Source organism: Crinia signifera, chromosome 5, assembly GCF_055691185.1.
Source record: "Crinia signifera chromosome 5, ASM5569118v1, whole genome shotgun sequence".
Classification (NCBI taxonomy): Eukaryota; Metazoa; Chordata; class Amphibia; order Anura; family Myobatrachidae; genus Crinia; species Crinia signifera.
In genome coordinates this window covers 333231629-333253147 of record NC_139221.1, presented here as the reverse complement: position 1 = coordinate 333253147, position 21519 = coordinate 333231629, and the positions used below count along the sequence as shown (strand labels likewise).

The window sequence follows — 21519 nt, the reverse complement described above, 5'->3', positions numbered from 1 at the left end:
TACCCAGTTATAAAAGGGGAAGAAACCTACGAGATATGTTGGTAAAAACCAACATAACCCCCAAGCCACAAAATAAATGATTCAACATACAGAGAAAAAAACCAGGCTGTGATAAGGGGCCTTCATCTACCACCTGTAACTCCATGTTATCAGACTTTACACATCCCCAGACAGGACAAAAGTGTCAAATCAAACATGTACTCCATTGCAAGTCCCAGTTTGTAATATATATCATAACTTTAAACGTAACACTCTAGCGCCAGAAGGTTTAATTGAGGTGCTGTGCAAAATCTCCCATAGAACACAATATAAACAAGAGATATTTTCTTTTTAAAAAAAAATTCCTTTGCAGCGGATCCTTTAAACATTTTATAATCACTCACTCCTAGTGTCTTTAGAAAGTAATCAGTAGCAAACACACAACATGTTTTTAAAAGTTGTTTAAAAAACTTTTTGCACTTTTTAATCTAGCAGTGTGGAGCTGGTCGTCTTCAATCTGTCTCTTGGTGAGCCGGGGAAAGGAATGTCTAAGCGTCCAAGGTAACTAGGCAACGCGGTCATGTGATTACACACAGACAAAGCTCTGAACCCGAAGCCAGACCAGGAACCCGGTGTCCCAAGCTGGAACACACAGAGTTAGCTACTAGATAAGAGGTAAGCTCTATATATATATATATATATATATATATATATATATATATATATATATATATATATATATATATATATATATATATATATATATATCTATCAGACAGTATACAGTACATATATATATAATATCACACACAGTAGCTGCTAGATAAGAGGTAAGCTCTGCTTCTTCTCCTATACTGTATATATATATATATATATATATATATATATATATATCTCTATCAGACAGTATACAGTACATATATATAATATCACACACAGAGTTAGCTGCTAGATAATAGGTAAGCTCTGCGTCTTCTTCTCTTCTATACTGTGTATATATATATATATATATATATATATCTATCAGACAGTATACAGTACATATATATATATAATATCACACACAGAGTAGCTACTAGATAAGAGGTAAGCTCTGCGTCTTCTTCTCTTCTATACTGTATATATATATATATATATCAGACAGTATACAGTACATATATATAATATCACACACAGAGTAACTGCTAGATAAGAGGTAAGAGAGCGCACAGCTCTGCGTCTTCTTCTCTTCTATACTGTATATATATATATCTATCAGACAGTATACAGTACATATATATAATATCACACACAGAGTAGCTGCTAGATAAGAGGTAAGCTCTGCTTCTTCTTCTATACTGTATATATATATATCTATATATCTATATATATCTATCTATCAGACAGTATACAGTACATATATATAATATCACACAGAGTTAGCTGCTAGATAATAGGTAAGCTCTCTCTATATATATATCTATCAGACAGTATACAGTACATATATATAATATCACACACAGAGTAGCTGCTAGATAATAGGTAAGCTCTGCTTCTTCTTCTATACTGTATATATATATATATATATATATATCTATATATATCTATCTATCAGACAGTATACAGTACATATATATAATATCACACACAGAGTAGCTGCTAGATAAGAGGTAAGCTCTCTATATATATATCTATCAGACAGTATACAGTACATATATATAATATCACACACAGAGTAGCTGCTAGATAAGAGGTAAGCTCTCTATATATATATCTATCAGACAGTATACAGTACATATATATACAGATGGAGCAGGGCTTATTATTGCTGGCGGAGCGCCAGGACCGTGTCCCTGGCGATCCGCCAGCAATCTGGCGCTCTGGCTGAATGAGACGCTCGTGCGTCTCCCACGCACGAGCGTCTCAATAGCCGGGCGGCGAGGCGGCGCGGCGGGTGCAGTCCTGCCCGTCTCCAGCTTCAGGGAGACGGGCAGGGCTGCGGGGGGCTGCGGGGGGGCGGTGTGGACCGGCGGGGACCCGGGGAAGCCGGCGGGGACCCGGGCAAAAGCTCCGTCGGAACGGGACGCGCGTGCACCTCGTGCACGCGCGTCCCCTTCCGACATACAGATGGCGCGGGGCGGGGGATGGCGGGTGGCGAGTCCTCCGCCATCCCCAGCAAAGACAAGCCCTGCGCTATCTGTAATATCACACAGAGTTAGCTGCTAGATAATAGGTAAGCTCTCTCTATATATATATCTATCAGACAGTATACAGTACATATATATAATATCACACACAGAGTAGCTGCTAGATAATAGGTAAGCTCTGCTTCTTCTTCTATACTGTATATATATATATATATATATATCTATATATATCTATCTATCAGACAGTATACAGTACATATATATATAATATCACACACAGTAGCTGCTAGATAAGAGGTAAGCTCTGCGTCTTCTTCTCTTCTATACTGTATATATATATATATATATATATATCAGACAGTATACAGTACATATATATAATATCACACACAGTAGCTACTAGATAAGAGGTAAGCTCTGCGTCTTCTTCTATACTGTATATATATATATATATATATATATATATATATATATATCTATATATATCTATCTATCAGACAGTATACAGTAAATATATATAATATCACACACAGAGTAGCTGCTAGATAAGAGGTAAGCTCTGCGTCTTCTTCTCTTCTATACTGTATATATATATATCTATCAGACAGTATACAGTACATATATATAATATCACACACAGAGTAGCTGCTAGATAAGAGGTAAGCTCTCTATATATATATCTATCAGACAGTATACAGTACATATATATAATATCACACACAGAGTAGCTGCTAGATAAGAGGTAAGCTCTCTATATATATATCTATCAGACAGTATACAGTACATATATATAATATCACACACAGAGTAGCTACTAGATAAGAGGTAAGCTCTCTATATATATATCTATCAGACAGTATACAGTACATATATATAATATCACACACAGAGTAGCTGCTAGATAAGAGGTAAGCTCTGCGTCTTCTTCTCTTCTATACTGTATATATATATATATATATATATATATATCAGACAGTATACAGTACATATATATATAATATCACACACAGAGTAGCTGCTAGATAAGAGGTAAGCTCTGCGTCTTCTTCTCTTCTATACTGTATATATATATATATATATATCAGACAGTATACAGTACATATATATAATATCACACACAGTAGCTACTAGATAAGAGGTAAGCTCTGCGTCTTCTTCTCTTCTATACTGTATATATATATATATATATATATATATCTATCAGACAGTATACAGTACATATATATAATATCACACACAGTAGCTACTAGATAAGAGGTAAGCTCTGCTTCTTCTTCTCTTCTATACTGTGTATATATATATATATATATATATATATATATATATATATATATCTATCAGACAGTATACAGTACATATATATAATATCACACACAGAGTTTGCTACTAGATAAGAGGTAAGAGAGCGCACAGCTCTGCGTCTTCTCTTCTATACTGTATATATATATATATATATATCAGACAGTATACAGTACATATATATAATATCACACACAGTAGCTACTAGATAAGAGGTAAGAGAGCGCACAGCTCTGCGTCTTCTTCTCTTCTATACTGTGTATATATATATATATACAGTATATATCAGACAGTATACAGTACATATATATAATATCACACACAGTAGCTACTAGATAAGAGGTAAGAGAGCGCACAGCTCTGCGTCTTCTCTTCTATACTGTATATACAGTATCTATCAGACAGTATACAGTACATATATATATATAATATCACACACAGTAGCTACCAGGGGCGGATCCAGGATAAAATGGCAGGGGGTTTAGGTGGGGGAGGGCCAGTGTTAGTGGTGCCAGTGTACATGCTAAGAGAGCGGCAGAGAGAGGGTGGGAATGGGATTCAAAATAGTCCCACCATGGCAACAAAAGTGAAGGATGTAGTTGTGCGTGCACCGAAGGCGCGCTCTGGAAAAGGGGGTGTGGCCACTCAACAGGGGGCATGTCCTTGAGTGTAGTGTACAACACCATATACAACTTCTACACATTATGCTACAAAATACTAGACCCCATTATACTTGCCCCTTACACATGATGCCAAATGGAATGAGCCAAAATTCAAACAATGCCACATGGATTGTGTCAAAATTCACATAATGCCACACGGATTGAGCCAAAATTTACATAATAACACACGGATTGAGCCAAAATTCACATAATGCCAATGGATTGAGCCAAAATTCACATAATGCCAAATGGATTGAGCCAAAATTCACATAATGCCACACACGGATTGAGACAAAATTCACATAATGCCACACGGATTGAGCCAGAATTCACATAATGCCACATGGATTGAGCCAAAATTCACATAATGCCACACGGGTTGAGACAAAATTCACATAATGCCACACAAATTGAGACAAAATTCACATAATGCCACACGGATTGAGCCAAAATTTACATAATAACACACGGATTGAGCCAAAATTCACATAATGCCAATGGATTGAGCCAGAATTTACATAATGCCATATGGATTGAGCCAAAATTCACATAATGCCACACGGATTGAGACAAAATTAACATAATGCCACATGGATTGAGCCAGAATTCACATAATGCCACACAGATTAAGCCAAAATTCACAATACACTTCATAAACAGGGACATTGTCCACCAAAGGCGCGCATTAAACATTTACACCATAATGTCCATTGCACGTTAAGTTACACGGCATGATGTCCATTATGTATTATGCCAAACACCATAATGCCTATTAAAAATTATGCTACATACAGTAAGTGCTGCTTCTCTACATGCTCATTGCCAAGGGTTCCATGCTCATTGCCAGAGGTTCCATGCTCATTGCCATGTGGGATTACATGCTCATTGGCAATGGGGAATACATGCTCGTGGAAAATGGGGGACAGCCGCCGCCAGGCAGAAGTGATAGCCACTGACAGTGGCAGAGCCTGGCTGTATTCCGAGCACTGCAGGTCCCGGCTATTTTAAATAATACCCCTTTCACACCAGAAAATGCATTCCCAGGTTGGCCCCTTTTACACCAGCCTAGTCCGTGCATTTTCTGGTGTGAGGGGGAGAGAAAACCACCCCTGCCCTCCTTTAACCAGTTATCTCATTTAACCGGCTATATCTTCGGAACTCACTGACCCATTTACATGAGACAAGTATCATATTGAAGAACTTTTGAGTGAGCTTTGAATGATTTTGGTCCAGTGAAACTGGAACGTTTGGTTCCAGAGTAATCTGCCCTCAAAGAACATGAACAGCCATGGAATTACATTTCAAAAATAAAAAAATCGATTTACACGCTATATCTCTGAAACCGATTGACCGATATGGACCATCCTGGTATCATCTTGAAGGCCCAGCGATTTGGAATTGAATGACAGGGGGGGAACTGGCGGCCGTCGGAACAGGGTGGGGTTCGGAATTGACGGGTCCCATATTATCCTATGGTGAAAAAATGTTACAGCTTTGCCAGGCGATATCTCCGGTTCCCGGGGGGCTAGAGACATGGGGCTGGGCTCGTTGGAAAGCTCTGGTCCTCATCTACAAAATGAATGACAGGGGGGCATGTGCCCGGGTGCCCCCCCATGAATCCGCCACTGGTAGCTACTAGATAAGAGGTAAGAGAGCGCACAGCTCTGCTTCTTCTTCTCTTCTATACTGTATATATCTATCAGACAGTATACAGTACATATATATATATATATATATAATGCATTAGAGAGCCAGCAACATCAATAAAGTACAAAAAGTATTTTTTAGGCATATAAAGTGCATATCGGATCAAAAACAAGAAAAAAAGTTCAAATGCAGAAGGAAGCGTCTACTTAGCATTATAGCAGCAAGACATCTTCACTACGCCAATCCTCCACCAACCAGTCATGACACCCGACAGGCTGCACCTTAGTCATGGGCTTGGCGTAGTGAAGATTGATGACTTTATTAATGTTGCTGGCTCTCTAATGCATTTTTGTATTATTACCATTTTGTGAGCTTCAGCACTCCTGAAATTGCCCTGTGTGTGCAGCCTAGACTCACGGTCTGCCTATATATATATATATATATATATATATATATATATATATATATATATATACGAAAACTTGGGGAATCTGCACTCAAAAGAAGGAGTAAGAGTTCAGGTGCCAGTCCAGAGGTACTAATAAGCAAACAGTATAAGACAGCACTCAGTTTAAATCACTGTGAATCCATCACAAAAAGCTTTTATATAGGTATTCAAGTATCAGCCAGATACATTTAGTTTTCCAATAAATAGCAGGATAAAACTTGGGAATTTGAGAACATAGTCACCCATCCATGCATGACTTCATTAGTCAGAGTAGTTGGCAGTCGACAGATCTGTTTCAGCAGCACATGCCTTTTACACAGACTGACCCACAATAGCTGTTACCAGAACATGTTATATAGCCACCAAGACAAACAATCAAATAATTGCACAATTGCTGCCCGCTGTGTGCAGGTTAGATCAACCTATCAGCAGTCAGAGCCCCAACAACGCTACCTGACCGGATACCCATATATGGTCATGGGCCGGTTACTACTGGACATGCAAATGAGTGGGAGTATGGTACAGGTGAATGGCGCTCTTACCACCATGCTGAAAAGCGTCAGGTCGGATGAAGCAGGTAGACAGCAGCGCTTCACCCGTGTCTCCCGCGTCATCATTCCGCACCCGTGGACACCGGACCAATCAGTGGGCTGACCGCGTCACCTGCAAACCCTGGTGGACCGCATCCTGACACGCACAGCCATCTTGGTGTGTGCAGCACTCATTCATTATTTACGCTCCAGCGGGCGGCCATATTATGGGAGGCCTACATCGCCTGTCCCATTGTTGGCGCGTTGCCCAGGCAACCACTCACATCAGGATTGTATAGCTCATATAGGTTGCGCATTTAGGGATGACTACTTGCAGGCAATGTTCCCTCTAATTTTACAAAGGCTGTGTGCGGCTAAAGATTTTGGCTGTGCAACTTTGGAATGAAGTTTACATTTTTGTGCGTCACTTATATATATAACTGGAAAATTACATTCAGCATTTGTGTTAACTTTACTTCAAAATGATATTAAACATTTAAACATTCAAAATACAGCACACAATGTAGTTAATGGGTGAAACACACATTAATTGAGTCCACAACTGCAAAAAGGGACCACTGCTGCTTTGTGCGCTCAGTTGTAATGTCTGTGCGCACGCTCCTCAAGGTGTGTGCGCGCGCACGTGCGCACAGCTTAGAGGGAACAGTGCTTGCAGGGTCAAACCCCCACAAACAGCGGACAATATGTGGGACAAATAACACTAATACATATATATGCAAAGGTATGGATGGATAGGGAATATTATATGCACCAGTGAAATGAGAATAAATTCTACAAGTTATCGATACATCTCAAGGTTCATGGACATTATAAATATACAGAAAGTGGAAATCCAGAGGGAGACAATGTGCCCAATTTATGTATCCATTGGCACTCCCTCTGTAATAATAATTTATGTCTATCTCCGCCTCTCCTGAGAGGTGGTATATGATCCACCGGCATACAGCGAAAAATCCATAATGGTATGTCCCGCTTCAACAAAATGGCGTGCAACTGGGGGCGTGTTGGCATCTGTGCCACTCAGTGCCTTTTTAATGGATGACCTGTGCATCCCAATTCTTTCTTTCAGCATTCTGACTGTCTTTCCCACATATCAGTTTTTTACAGGGACATGTGGTAATGTAAATAATGAACTTAGAGTCACAGTTCAGGTGATGAAAGATGGGAAAGATTTGTCCCCTGGAGGGATGGGTAAAATTTGCCCCCAACAGTAGAAATGTGCAATTAGTACACCCTGTGCACCTATAGACCCCCTTCTTAGGTGTCAGCCATCCACCAGAATTAGCAATTGGACTAATGTCCGAGTATAGTATGTGATCCTTTGTTTGAGATTGTTGCTTCTCTTGTAACTAAACAGGGGAAGATTCGTGCAATCATCTCTTAGAATCAGATCCGTACTGTTGATGTGCTAGTGCCTGTAGACTGCATATTTAATTGCTTTTGAGTTTGTGGAATAGGTGGTCGGGAAAACTATCCTGTTGGAACTTGTATCCCTCATTGAGGGTTTCAGTAGCTCATCGCGTTCTAGGTTCATACATTTTTCCACTGCCGACTGTACTTCAAATTTATCGTAGCCCCGGTCTAGAAACTTTTGAGCCATCTTGTTTAGGTCATCTGCCAGATCTTCACGCTTGGATGTAATTCTTGAGACCCTTACAAGTTGAGAGAACGGCAGTCCTCTTTTTAGTGGTTGTGGATGAAAGCTGTCGAAGGCTGAGTATGTTCTTATCTGTTTGCTTATTGTACACTTTAGTGACATAGTGGCCATTCTCCACCTTGATTGCCATGTCCAGAAAGTTAGCGGTTACAGGATCGCTGGTACATGTGAACCTGATCAGTCCGGGTAATTCATTCAGGCTCTGAACGAACCTGTCAAGTTGTTCCTTCGACCCAGTCCATACCAGGAACAGGTCGTCTATATACCTCATATAGACGGCAACATATTTTGAATAAATTGCATTAGACATAATATGAATTTTTTCATACTTGTACATGTAGAGGTTGGCATAGGATGGGGCCATATTGGACCCTATTGCTGTGCCAACCAGCTGGAGGAAAAAGGTATTATTGAAAAGAAAGTAGTTTTTGTGCAGAATCACCTCAATAAGGAGTAATAGATAGTCAATTGGGGGACCTTCATAATCAGGACTTGTAGTTAGAATATCTCGCACGGCAGCTAGATGGTGCCAACCCAAACTTTTGAAGTTTTACAAGAAAGTCCGTTGTGTCCCTAATGTAGTAGGGGGTCTTTTTCACAACAGGTTGAAGATAATAATCTACATACTGTGAGAGCGGCTGGCTGAGGGAACCCCTGGCAGATATTATTGGTCTGCCAGGGGGTGCCTCCAGGCTCTTATGGATTTTAGGGAGCGCGTATATTAGGGGCACTTTGGGGTAGTCTTGTTTAAGAAATAGGGCTGTTTGCATGTTTATCCACCCATTGGTAACACCCATATCAATAATGGAGTCGATTTCCCTCTTATAGCCAGTGGTCGGGTCAAATAGTAGTTTTTTATAGCATATTGGGTCATTGAGCTGTCTCATGAGCTCGGTGATGTAATCTGTGCGATTCAAGATCACGATTCCCCCGCCTATATCGGCAGGGTGAATCACGATCTTGGCATTATCATGCAATGAACGCACGGCCAGACTCTCTGCTCTAGTAAGATTGGATCTTATTTTCTGATTCTTCTGTGTGGCAGTAGCCACATCTGCCCTCACTAGTCTGTAGAAGGTTTCAATTAAAGCATTATTAGTCGGTGGGTCAAATGTACTCTGAGCCCTAAATTGGTTGGTGGTCTATTGTCAACAGTCCCTTGTATTTTAAAAAAGTCTATTATGTTTAATTTCCTGCAAAATTTATAGAGTACAACCTCAAAGTCAATAGGTTTCTGTTTGTATGTTTGGACAAATGTCAGCCCCTTGGAGAGGACTGCGATCTCGTCCAAACTAGGTGTATACTCTGAGAGGTTGAACACTATTTGTTCCGCCGGCTTGTGCCTGCGGTCGCACCTTTTCCTCCTGTGTCTAACACCTCCCCTTCTTGTCCGTCTGTTGGGTTTTTTAACCGACTGCGTGTGTGCATGCGCTCCCGAAAAAACGGGGGACGTCTGGGTCGTGAGGTGTGATCGGAATCACTATGTGCTGTGTTGGAGTCAAGATCTGTAAACTTTCTATCGAACCGTCTCCTATTGCCCTCATTCGACCTCCAGGGTCGACGGGTGTTTTGTTTATTGAGCCAAGGGTACACTTTTAACTGTTTATAGTCTTCCTTAACCTTGTGGTATTTAGTCTTTTTGAAGGTCAGGAGTTCTGTTCTAAATGCCTCAACCCCCTCTGATAGTTTTGTTAATAAGGCACCACTATCCTCTGTTTTCATAACATCCAAACCTGAACGTTCGCAATCGGCAATGTCAGTCTTGACAGCTTCTATTTCAGTATTAACTTGCTGTATAACCAATATTATGAGGTCTAGACTACATTGGTTGAGTATCATACACCATTGTTTACAAAATTCCAGGTTTCCCCGGCCAATGGTTGGTTGATTTCTAATGCGAAATCCTCTAGGTAGAAGTTTGTCATTATAGTACTGGGTCAAAGTGAGCCCGTGTAATTCGAGTTCAACCAAACGTTTTCTAAGTTTTAAAAGGTCAGCATATACCTCATTAGGACTGTCAACATTGAATGCCAATTGCTCAGTGTCAGGGAATAGTATCTTAGAGATATCTTTCTCCAAAAATCGTTTAGTGCCAGTTAGATCTCCAATCTCTGATTCCATACCAGCATAAATTAGAACTCAGAATTATTGATCACTGTTCTAGATGACACATACAACATATAGCACACCACTAACACAACATATATATATATATGAACAAGAAAAAGGTACCCCTTCAATGCGCTAGAATTTGTATAGAGATGGGCAGCAACTAGGTAAGTCCCCTCTGTTAGTAGGGGATAGAGACAGAAAATGGAACAAAAGAATTAACCCAGTGCGCCCTAGGTTAAAGTATCCTCCACCAGATCAATGATAGAACACAGTGGTAGTTCTTTTACAGAAACATTTAATACAAATGGTTTAAAAGTTACAATAAAACAATTTTTCATCTGTATATTCGAGTTCAGTCAGTTTGTGGAAAAACCCAACGCGTTTCATCGACCAAGCGACTTCCTCAGGGGTTAATTTTATCTAAGTGGTGGAGAAAGACCATATTACACACTATATGGGTACTGGAAGGTATAAGCCTGAAAGATTAGGACTGTACATACCCAAACTCAGCTCAGAAGTGTAACAATGAGCCTTCAGAATTCTGACTTCATATACAATGGATAAGTCCTTATAAGGTCTTAAATCCTATATAATATAGTGTGGTTTTCTAAAATATAAAAAATATATAAAATATATCAAAGGATAAATATAATGGATCCGGTGGAGAGCAAGTGTTTAGAGTTATTGGAAATTGAAGGGAATTAGTACATACCAATTTCCAGGTGGTGCCCTTTTATGCGAAAAAAGGGAGGGGGAACGGGTTCAAGATGAATCTAATGAATCCACAAGTTCCTATAAGTGTTACGTACATATTAAGGTTTTATAAATTTCTATAGTAGATAATAGATTATTTACAGCAAGTAGTATAGAATTGATTATTTGTAATTTGACATAACTGAGCGGTCAATAAATAGGATCATGTTAGTCATGATTAGAAAGGTAATGTAAGTTACTCGAGAGAGGTGCCAGAATAAATTAAACTGATATTGTGTGGATAAAACAATTCCATAAAACAATTAAATCATGATTAAATATGCAAATTACTCGAGAGGTACCCGAATGAATTAAGCTGATATAACATTGTGTGGATAAAACAATTCCATAGAAAATTCCATAGACAAATTAAATTATATATGGAACAATTTTCCAGAAACATTCTGGTATTCAATAGGATATAATACATTAAGTAACTTATAAGACATATTGTCACATCAAAGATGTGTTTACAAGCCAAATCAAGCATAAAGAGGAAAACCAGCTCTCACATACCTTAAGCAAATCTCACAGCCACCTTGCACTGGACCAAACTGCAGGTAATGATAGCTGTGCTGATACCGGATATATATAGGGAGAATCCCATGATGTAACTTCCGGTTTGGCTATTACACCCTCAACATTGGTACCGTATTTCCCATTGCCGGGTGCCACCATCTAGGCTCTATTAAACGTATTACACGGGTAACGTAGCTACCTATTTTTTCCCAAACCGGAAGTTACATTATTGGGAGGAAACCGGAGCACCCGGAGTAAACACACGCAAACATAGGAAGAATATACAAACTCAGCACAGTTAGGGCCGTGGTAGGAATCGAACCCATGACCTCAGCGCTGTGAGGTAGTAATGTAACCATTACACCGTCCGTACTGCCCCGTATATATAACACATGGTAGGAATAGAACCCATGACCTCAGTGCTGTGAGGCAGTAATGTAACCATTACACCGTCTGTACTGCCCCGTATATATAACACATGGTGGGGATAGAACCCATGGCCTCAGTGCTGTGAGGCAGTAATGTAACCATTACACCATACGTACTGCCCTGTATATATAACACATGGTGGGAATAGAACCCATGACCTCAGCGCTGTGAGGCAGTAATGTAACCATTACACCATCCGTACTGCCCCGTATATATAACACATGGTGGGGATAGAACCCATGACCTCAGTGCTGTGAGGCAGTAATGCTAACCATTACACCGTCTGTACTGCCCCGTATATATAACACATGGTGGGGATAGAACCCATGGCCTCAGTGCTGTGAGGCAGTAATGTAACCATTACACCATACGTACTGCCCTGTATATATAACACATGGTGGGAATAGAACCCATGACCTCAGTGCTGTGGGGCAGTAATGTAACCATTACACCATCCGCACTGCCCCGTATATATAAAACATGGTGGGAATAGAACCCATGACCTCAGCGCTGTGAGGCAGTAATGCTAACCATTACACCATACGTGATGCCCAATTGGATATAGTGGCTTTCCTCTAGAAGACATACAACCCCCCCCCCCCCTTTTTGTCATCCATATTTAAAACCATTACGCTTTTCAATATTTCCATTTTTTTCTATTTTCTTTTTGTCTTCCCCCTAGGAAATCTAGGGATGTCTTTCTTTTTTTCTTCTATAAATTATTCATTGTCAACTAAATGTATAATAGTTACAATCATTTATGCACAAAGAATACTTTGCCCTTCATACACCATGTTCCACCATAACATCATATTGGCAGTATTATAAACATCACAAGATTATAGGTCAGGTTAATGGAGATTATGGTCAATTGGGCTAAAGAATTACATTAATTATTGAAAGCTAATGATAAATTGTCCAGTGTTGTTTTTCATGTGTTTAGGCTTTTTTATTGATAGTATTATCTGGTGATATATGCATATATTTTATTTTAATTGTCAAATTTCTGTGTGATTTATATTAAAATATTTTCAGAATAGCAAAGCTCCAGTGTCACATGTGCGCTCTCTGAATATTGTCTATATATATATTTCTTATGTTTTAGAGTAGTAGTGAGGAAGACAGAGGTCCTCAATTGAGAGCAGCAAGTGACACTTTGCTGATAGCACTAATTATATCAGTTACTCTGTGCCCGATTTTTGTCTCTCCTTTCTTTTCCTTTCTTCTTTTGCCTTGGTACCGTGTGTTTAAATATATCACACTTTATCCCTTGACATATTGAAGAGGAAAATTAAGAGTCTGATCTTTGTGTTTTTGGTCACAATCAGGACAGGGGGCTGGTGCACATTGCGGTAGCTGAGTGGTCAGCATGACCCCTTTTAAGGGATATGGCCCTGCGTAGCCCCGACGGTGATAGCTTCCACTTGGTGGCCCCTGCAAGCTCCTGTATTTTGGTCTCTCTTACTTGGTTCTTGGATCCTGGTCACGTAAGTGCTCCTTTGGGGCCTTGTTCTCTTATTTCTTCAGTTTTGCATTGTTTATTCATATCTTCCTTCGGGCCTTCCAGGGTATTGTTTCTGGCCATGCTCAGAGGGATCTCTTTGTCCCTTTCAGGGGGCCATTGTGAGTACTCAAGTACTCTTTTATCTTTGTGGTTTGCAGTGTTGTCAGTTGCAGTTTTGGTTAATGTGGTTTGCTCTGTTTGTCCCTTGTCACTGGTCTGCTAGTGGGTTGCTCCTGTCCCTGTGTTTTAGGCCTGGTGCCGGTAGGTAGATCTCTCCCAGGCATGCCTTCGTAGTTAGTTTTCCTTTTGACCTTAACCTCTGAAGATTGCTGATTACTTGTCACCTCATAAGGCCTGGTTGCACCAGAGTTAAGGCGGGCCTAACTTGCCCCATCAAACGTGGCGATTATAGGTGAAGTCTTAGCATCAGCAGGTATCAGCCATCTGTTGGAGGGGGTCAACAGAGATAGTGTAGGGTGCACCATGGCCGTTCTAAACAGCGGACAGTGTGCATGAGATTGGTGGGGGCTAGCTGGTCTTAAAAAACCTAGCATGTTTGGCCCTCCATCTTCCATCGCCAGCCTGAAAACATTTTTGCATATGATCAATCAAGAGGTTAAAAGTGACATGGGCAACCGTCGTGTATTTGACAGGCTGAAAGGCGGGCGTTGGATGGCTTGAAGAACAAAACTTCGGTGGTTATCAGAAGCGCCGATAAAGGAGGTGCTATAGTGCTTCAGAACTTTAATGACTATGGGCCTTATTCTGGTTCACTCAGAGGCAAATACCTTCTCAAATGGACAAAACCATGTGCACAGCAGGTGGGGTAGATATAACATGTGCAGATAGAATTAGATTTGGGTGGGGTTTTTCTCCAAAGTGAGATCTATATTGCAGTGTAGTAATAAAGCAGTCAGTATTTTCCCAGCACAGAAACAAAATAACTCACCCAAATCTAATTCTCTATGCACAGGTTACATCTGCCCCCCTGCAGTGCACATGGTTTTGTCCATTTGAATTTGCCTCTGCAAGTGAACCAGAATAAGGCCCTATGATAGGGAAATCAAAAGGCAACTTAGTGACACCAACACGTACTTGAGGATTGCGTACAATCCTATGCCCCGTATAACTGCACTTAATATGGGCTGAATTGATGACCAATTGTACAAGTTCTTGGTGGTGGAACACCCAAGTGCCCCCTCATGTACACGCTACCAAAGAACCACAAAACACTTGTGGACCCCCCCGGAATGCCAATTATCTCTGCATGCAGATCTATATTGCAGCCTTTGGCTCAATTTGTACATTTTTACCTGCAACCATGTGTTCAGGCCGTTCCGAGTTACAGTCGAGATACTGATGACTTCCTGGGGGTCTTTGTGATATGGTGGGTCTTTCTGATGAGTGTATATTGGCCACACTAGATGTGGGTTCATTGTATACGGTGATCCCGCATGCTGCGAGCATTGCTACGTGGTCCTTATAGTGGACCCTATTGGGTCGAATCTGGAAGTCCACATTTTACATACAGTAGGTATGCCACCAACATAGTACACTACAAAAGGTTTATTGATGACCTATTTATAGTATGCAGGGGCACTAAAGAATCATTTTTTAGGGATGGTGCATGAACTAAATCAGTTGTAGAGTCCAATCAAATTTACAGCAAAGGTTGATGATACGTCCATTGACTTCATAGATGTGACTGTGACCAATATACATTCACATTTGGAGTATACACTCTACAGGAAACCGACCAACAGGAATGCACTCTTGTGGGCTACAAGCCACCATCCTCAGAAATTAAAATCTAATCTGAACGTAGTATAATATGCGAATAGAACTCTAATTCTATCTTACTAATATATTCCGAAGAGTCTCCTAGCTTAACCTCTTCTGCATAAGCTATGAACAGGCATTTCCCAGATAAAGGGGACAGGATTTGACACAGTGATTGGTACCTCTGCAGTACAGGCATAAGATTCCTCGTCTCCGTCTCAGGCGCTCCTCCTCTGAAAGACAGGATTGGTTTATTTGCATGGGTTCTTCTGTGATTGTCGACGAAGCTGAGGGTCTGGGGGAAGGAATGACCTGAGGTCTTGAGGGATCTGATCTTACCCTTTCCAGACACCGCTCTCTGTGCCTAAGATCCATTTTGTTGCACAATGAGATTATCATCTAGTATATCAGGAATCTCTAGAGTGGTTAAATTGTCCTTTAGTCTGTCTGACAAACCGTTCCAGAAAGCGGCTATGAGGGCCTCTTCATTACATTGCACTTCGGAAGAGAAAGTTTTGAATTGTATAATATACTGACTGACAGATCATAGTAACATAGTAATTAAGGCTGAAAAAAGACGTTAGTCAATTGAGTTTAACCTATCTGACTTGTAACTACTGACTTGACTAAGTTAGAAACATAGAATTTGACAGCAGATAAGAACCATTTGGCCCATCTAGTCTGCCCCTTTTTTATCCTGTTATCCTTCCTCAACCCTTTTTGATCCTTATTTCTTTGTCAGGATATTCACATGCCTATCCCAAGCTTGTTTAAATTGTTCTACTGTCTTAGGCTCTACCACCTCTGATGGGAGGCTATTCTATATCTATAGGATTCCCTTAGTGGCCAAAAATGCATCCAGTTTTGATATAAATTCAGTAACAGTAGTTGCTGTAATCACCCCACCGGCAATGAGTTCCTGAATGTTACTGCTCTAATGGTGAAGAATCCTCTTCTTAATTCAGTATGGAATTTATTTTCCTCGAGCCTCAGTACATGCCCGCGTGTCCTAAGTATAGGCCTGTTACTGACCAATCATCTCCCAGTTCCATATGATTCCCAATCCTGTATCTGTACATACTAATAATATCACCTCTCAGCCTCCGTTCCTCCAGTGAGAACATATTCAGCCTGGGTAACCTATCTTTGTAATTCATTTATGCCCTTTTTAAGGTGCGGTGCCCAGAACTGAACACAACATTCCAAGTGTGGTTTCACCAATGCCTTGTAAAGAGGCACTATCACATTGGCATCACTTGAATCCATACCCCTTTTAATGCATGCCAGTGTCCGGTTTGCTTTTGCTGCTGCACTTGAGCAGAATTCCCTATATCAGGATCCCTGCCGTAACCAGAGGAGTTCTTGAGATGCTGATGTAGTTCTACCTGGTTCATCGAATATTCTGCAAAAGGTGGACACAAATTCTTTATAACTAGCCAAGTTAGGATCTGCTCTCTCCCAGAGAGGGGAAGCCCACTCCAGTGCTTGACTGGACAATAAGAAAATAATATAAGCAATCCTGGTATGAAGAGTGGGAAAGTTAGCAGCCTGGGACCGGATGCTGCAACCTAGCAGTCGCATAGAATCTGCTTGGTGGTGGAACCAGTAAACAGGGTAGTGGAACTTAGGCTGAGATTGGAGGTACCGGGGCAACTGCAGCAGGTGACGATGCTGGAGGGGTGGATAAAGCTGCGTGCAGAGAATCCAGACGAGAAGACATAACTAGCATGTATTGAACTATTTGATTCTGCGTAGTCTCTTTTGTACTGAGACAGGTTAGGATATCGGGATGCAGTGTAAATCCCGGCGGTCGGGATCCCAGCGTTCAAAATCCCGACGCTGGAATCCCGACCGCCGAAATCCCGACACTTTCTCCCTCCGGGGGTGTCCACGAGTGCAGCGAGCCCGCAAGGGGGAACGATCCACGTCCCCCCTTGTCGGGATTTTGAACGCTGGGATCCCGACCGCCGGGATTTAATACTGAATCCAGGATATCAGCGGTTAAATCACCCCCGGAGGTCTAAACACCCGTCGGTTCCATTGGGCTAGTACTTACTGTCACACTAGGTGGAGTTGGTGGAGCTGGAGGGTGTGGTGGTGCTGTAGATACAGCAGGGGGTTGAAAGCTAGAAGGTCTGATATACTGTTTACGTGGTAATGGAAGGCTGAGGTGATCCTGGAAGAAGTTGGAGGGATCCGAAATATATGCTTGAAAGACTTTAATGAGGGATTGCGATACAATATGAAGGGAAGGGAAACGATAATGCAATTTCATCAAAAACAGTCTCTAATGAATTCAAGGATATAGGGCCTGCTTATTGAGACTTAGGAGATGGGGAAGGTTAGTGTAGAAACTTGTTGCTGAGACTTGGAAAGATGAGGAGAGAATATACTGTGGATACTGAAGACTTGATAACTGTGGACTCTGCAGACTTGATAGCTGTGAACATGAAAAGACTGTGGTAACTGTGGGTTTAAGGGCTGCCAGCATCAGGGTAACCTCCAGAAGCAAAACAGACGACCACAAGGATAACAGTGACTGGACAGCGGGCACTGCAAGGCACAGGTGACTGCGACCGGACCAGCGTAGCTAGAATAAGCTCAGAGGCTCAGGGCTGAAGCACTTAACACAGTTAAGCAACAATAAGTACTGACCATTAGGCTGAGCACCTGATTCTTTTCCTTCCTGAACCATTAGCACAGGAACTCGGGAGCCTTGGTCTGATCTGGTCTCCAACATGGTGCCCCCCTGTACAGAGGACACCTGCTGAAACCATAGTCATCCTGCACAAGCCATCAGCACCAGAAACATCGGCAAGATGGCAGACGCCGCCGCACCTAAGACTCAGCCTGTTACCTCCTCCTGAGAAGCTGTCTGGTCAGCCCCATGCTGTGTTGCCACCCGCCATTATGCACAGGGAGCTCCTTGATCCGGAGGTAAGCCTCCAATATGTGACAGTACCCGCAAAATGCCGGTGTCAACATCTACAGTGAAGAGGCGACTCCGGGATGCTGCCCTTCTAGGCAGAGTGGCAAAGAAAAAGACATATCCGAGACTGGCCAATAAAAGGAAAAGAACATGGACATTGGACAGAGCAATATTGAGGTGTTTGTATCACACAGAAGAACATTTGTGAGACGCCGAACAAGTGAAAAGATGCTGGAAGAGTCCCTGACGCCACCTGTCAGCATGGTGGAGGTAATGTGATGGTCTGCGGCTGCTTTGGTGCTGGGAAAGTGGGAGATTTGGTAAAAGGAAGGCTATCACTCCAATAATCCACTAGCTGTCTCCTGCTAACTTGTGGACGCTCGCGGCTCATTCTATCCGCATGCGTTCCAGATACCTGAAGTCACGCTGTCCAGCATTAACATCATAACAAACGGCCAGTGCAGCCCTTTAACCCCTTCCCACAGCAGCCTGTTTTTGCCTTCCTGACAGAGCCCTTTTTTTCAAATCTGACATGTATCACTTTATGTGGGGATAACTTTTTTTTGCTTTTACTTATCCCAGTGATTTTGAGATTGTTTTCTCGTGACACATTGTACTTCAAGTTAGTGGTAAATTTTGGTCGATACAGTCTGTGTTTTTTTGTGAAAAATACCAAAATGTCGTAAAAAAATTGAAAATTTTGCAATTTGCAAAATGTTAAATTTTCTGCTTGTGAGACAAATAATCATACCACTCAAAATAGTTAATAACTAACAAAGACCATATGTCTACTTTATGTTGCCATCATTATTTCAACCTCCTTTTAATTTTTTTGGACACTAGGAGGCTTAAAATATGAATAGCAAATTCTCAAATTTTCAAGAAAATTTCAAACACTGATTTTTTTAGGGACCAGTTCAGTTCTGATGTGACTTTGAGGGACTTGTATGTGAGACACCCCCATAAATGATGCCATTTCAAAAACTGCACCCCTCACAGTATTCAAAACAGCATTTTGGAAGTTTGTTAACCCTTTAGGTGTTTCACAGGAATTAAAACAAAGTGTAGGTGAAATTTCAAAATTTCATTTTTTTTGCAGATTTTCAATTTTAATACATTTTTCTAAGGAACACAGTAGATTTTACTAGAGAAATGTGACTAAAAATTGATTCCCCCAATTCTTTTGTTTTCATAAATATCCTATATGTGGCCCTAGTGTGCACGTTGACCAAACCACAGGCTTCATAATAGAAGGAGCACCTACTTGATTTTGGAGCCTCCTTTTTATGAGATTATTTTTTAGGCACCATGTAGGTTTCTAGGCACCATAAGATGCTAAAAGTTAGGAACCCCCCCACAAGTGACCCCATTTTGCAAACTACACCCCTCAGGGAATTCATCTAGGGGTATAGTGTACATTTCAAACCCCCAGGGGTTTCACCAATTTTGGTACAACTGGGCTGTGAAAATGAAAAATTACATTTTTTTACACAAAAATGCAGTTCTGGCTCAACATTTTTCATTTTCACAAGGAATGAAGGAGACAAAGCACCCCAAAATCTGTGTTGCAATTTCTCCCGAGTACGGCAATGCCTCATATGTGACCAAAAAATACCATTTGGGTGCATGGCAGGACTCAGAAGGGAAGGAGCGATATTTGGATTTTGCAGCACAGATTCTGGTGGAATGAATGGTGGGTGCTATGTCGCATTAGCAAGACCCCCGAAGCACCAATACAGTGGAACCCCCCCACAAGTGACCCCATTTTGCAAACTACACCCCTCAGGGAATTCATCTAGGGGTATAGTGTACATTTCAAACCCCCAGGGGTTTCACCAATTTTGGTACAACTGGGCTGTGAAAATGAAAAATTACATTTTTTTACACAAAAATGCAGTTCTGGCTCAAAATTTTTCATTTTGACAAGGAATGAAGGAGACAAAGCACCCCAAAATCTGTGCCGCAATTTCTCCCGAGTACGGCAATGCCTCATATGTGACCAAAAAATACCATTTGGGTGCATGGCAGGACTCAGAAGGGAAGGAGTGATATTTGGATTTTGCAGCACAGATTCTGGTGGAATGAATGGTGGGTGCTATGTCGCATTAGCAAGACCCCCGAAGCACCAATACAGTGGAACCCCCCCACAAGTGACCCCATTTTGCAAACTACACCCCTCAGGGAATTCATCTAGGTGTATAGTGTACATTTTAAACCCCCAGGGGTTTCACCAATTTTGGTACAACTGGGCTGTGAAAATGAAAAATTACATTTTTTTACACAAAAATGCAGTTCTGGCTCAAAATTTTTCATTTTCACAAGGAATGAAGGAGACAAAGCACCCCAAAATCTGTGCCACAATTTCTCCCGAGTACGGCAATGCCTCATATGTGACCAAAAAATACCATTTGGGTGCATGGCAGGACTCAGAAGGGAAGGAGTGATATTTGGATTTTGCGGCTCAGATTCAGGTGGAATGAATGGTGGGTGCTATGTCGCATTAGCAAGACCCCCGAAGCACGGTGAAATGATGAACCTAATAATCCATAGATGTGTAGTATATTTTAAAACACTCCTTCATACATAGGCCGGGTTTGTCGGGGCAAGTTTCACAGTGGAAAATAGTTTGCTTTCTTATTCCCTTTTTATAGCAAACTTTGCACCTTTTTTGTGTCCTGCCCTTTTTTCCAGTGGAGGGGATTTCGTTAGGAAAATGCTGCCCTGATACAATACGGGGGCCAGTACTAGAAGTACTGGGGCCAGTACTAGAAGTACTGGGGCCAGTACTAGAAGTACTGGGGCCCTCTGCCTGCTGGTTGCCAAATATTAGGCCCTTTATGACTTCCTCTTGAAAGTGCATAAATGTCCCCGTCTGGCTGGTAGAACGGAATAGTACGTAAGCGTTATACAGTGCCATCTGGATGATATACACGGCCAGCTTCTTATACCATATTTTTGTTTTCCGCAGGGCACTGTACGGCTTCAGTACCTGATCTGAAAGATCCACTCCGCCCATGTACTTATTGTAATCTAGGATACAAATAGGTTTTGAGGTGTGGGTACTGGTACCTCGTACAGGGACGGAGGTGGTACTGTCTCTGTGAATTGTTGTCAGTATAAGGAGA

The 21519-nt window shown here is 41.4% G+C and overlaps 1 protein-coding gene across 1 annotated transcript in view; it reads left to right on the top strand.

The window, feature by feature from the left end:
* Positions 1-606: 606 nt before the first annotated feature.
* Positions 607-21519, top strand: part of WDR97 (WD repeat domain 97) — a 305848-nt gene continuing 284935 nt past the window's right edge. Inside the window, exon 1 of the mRNA XM_083145263.1 lies at positions 607-654. The gene's annotated coding sequence lies outside the window, so the exon portion shown is untranslated. The remainder of the gene's footprint in view (positions 655-21519) is intronic.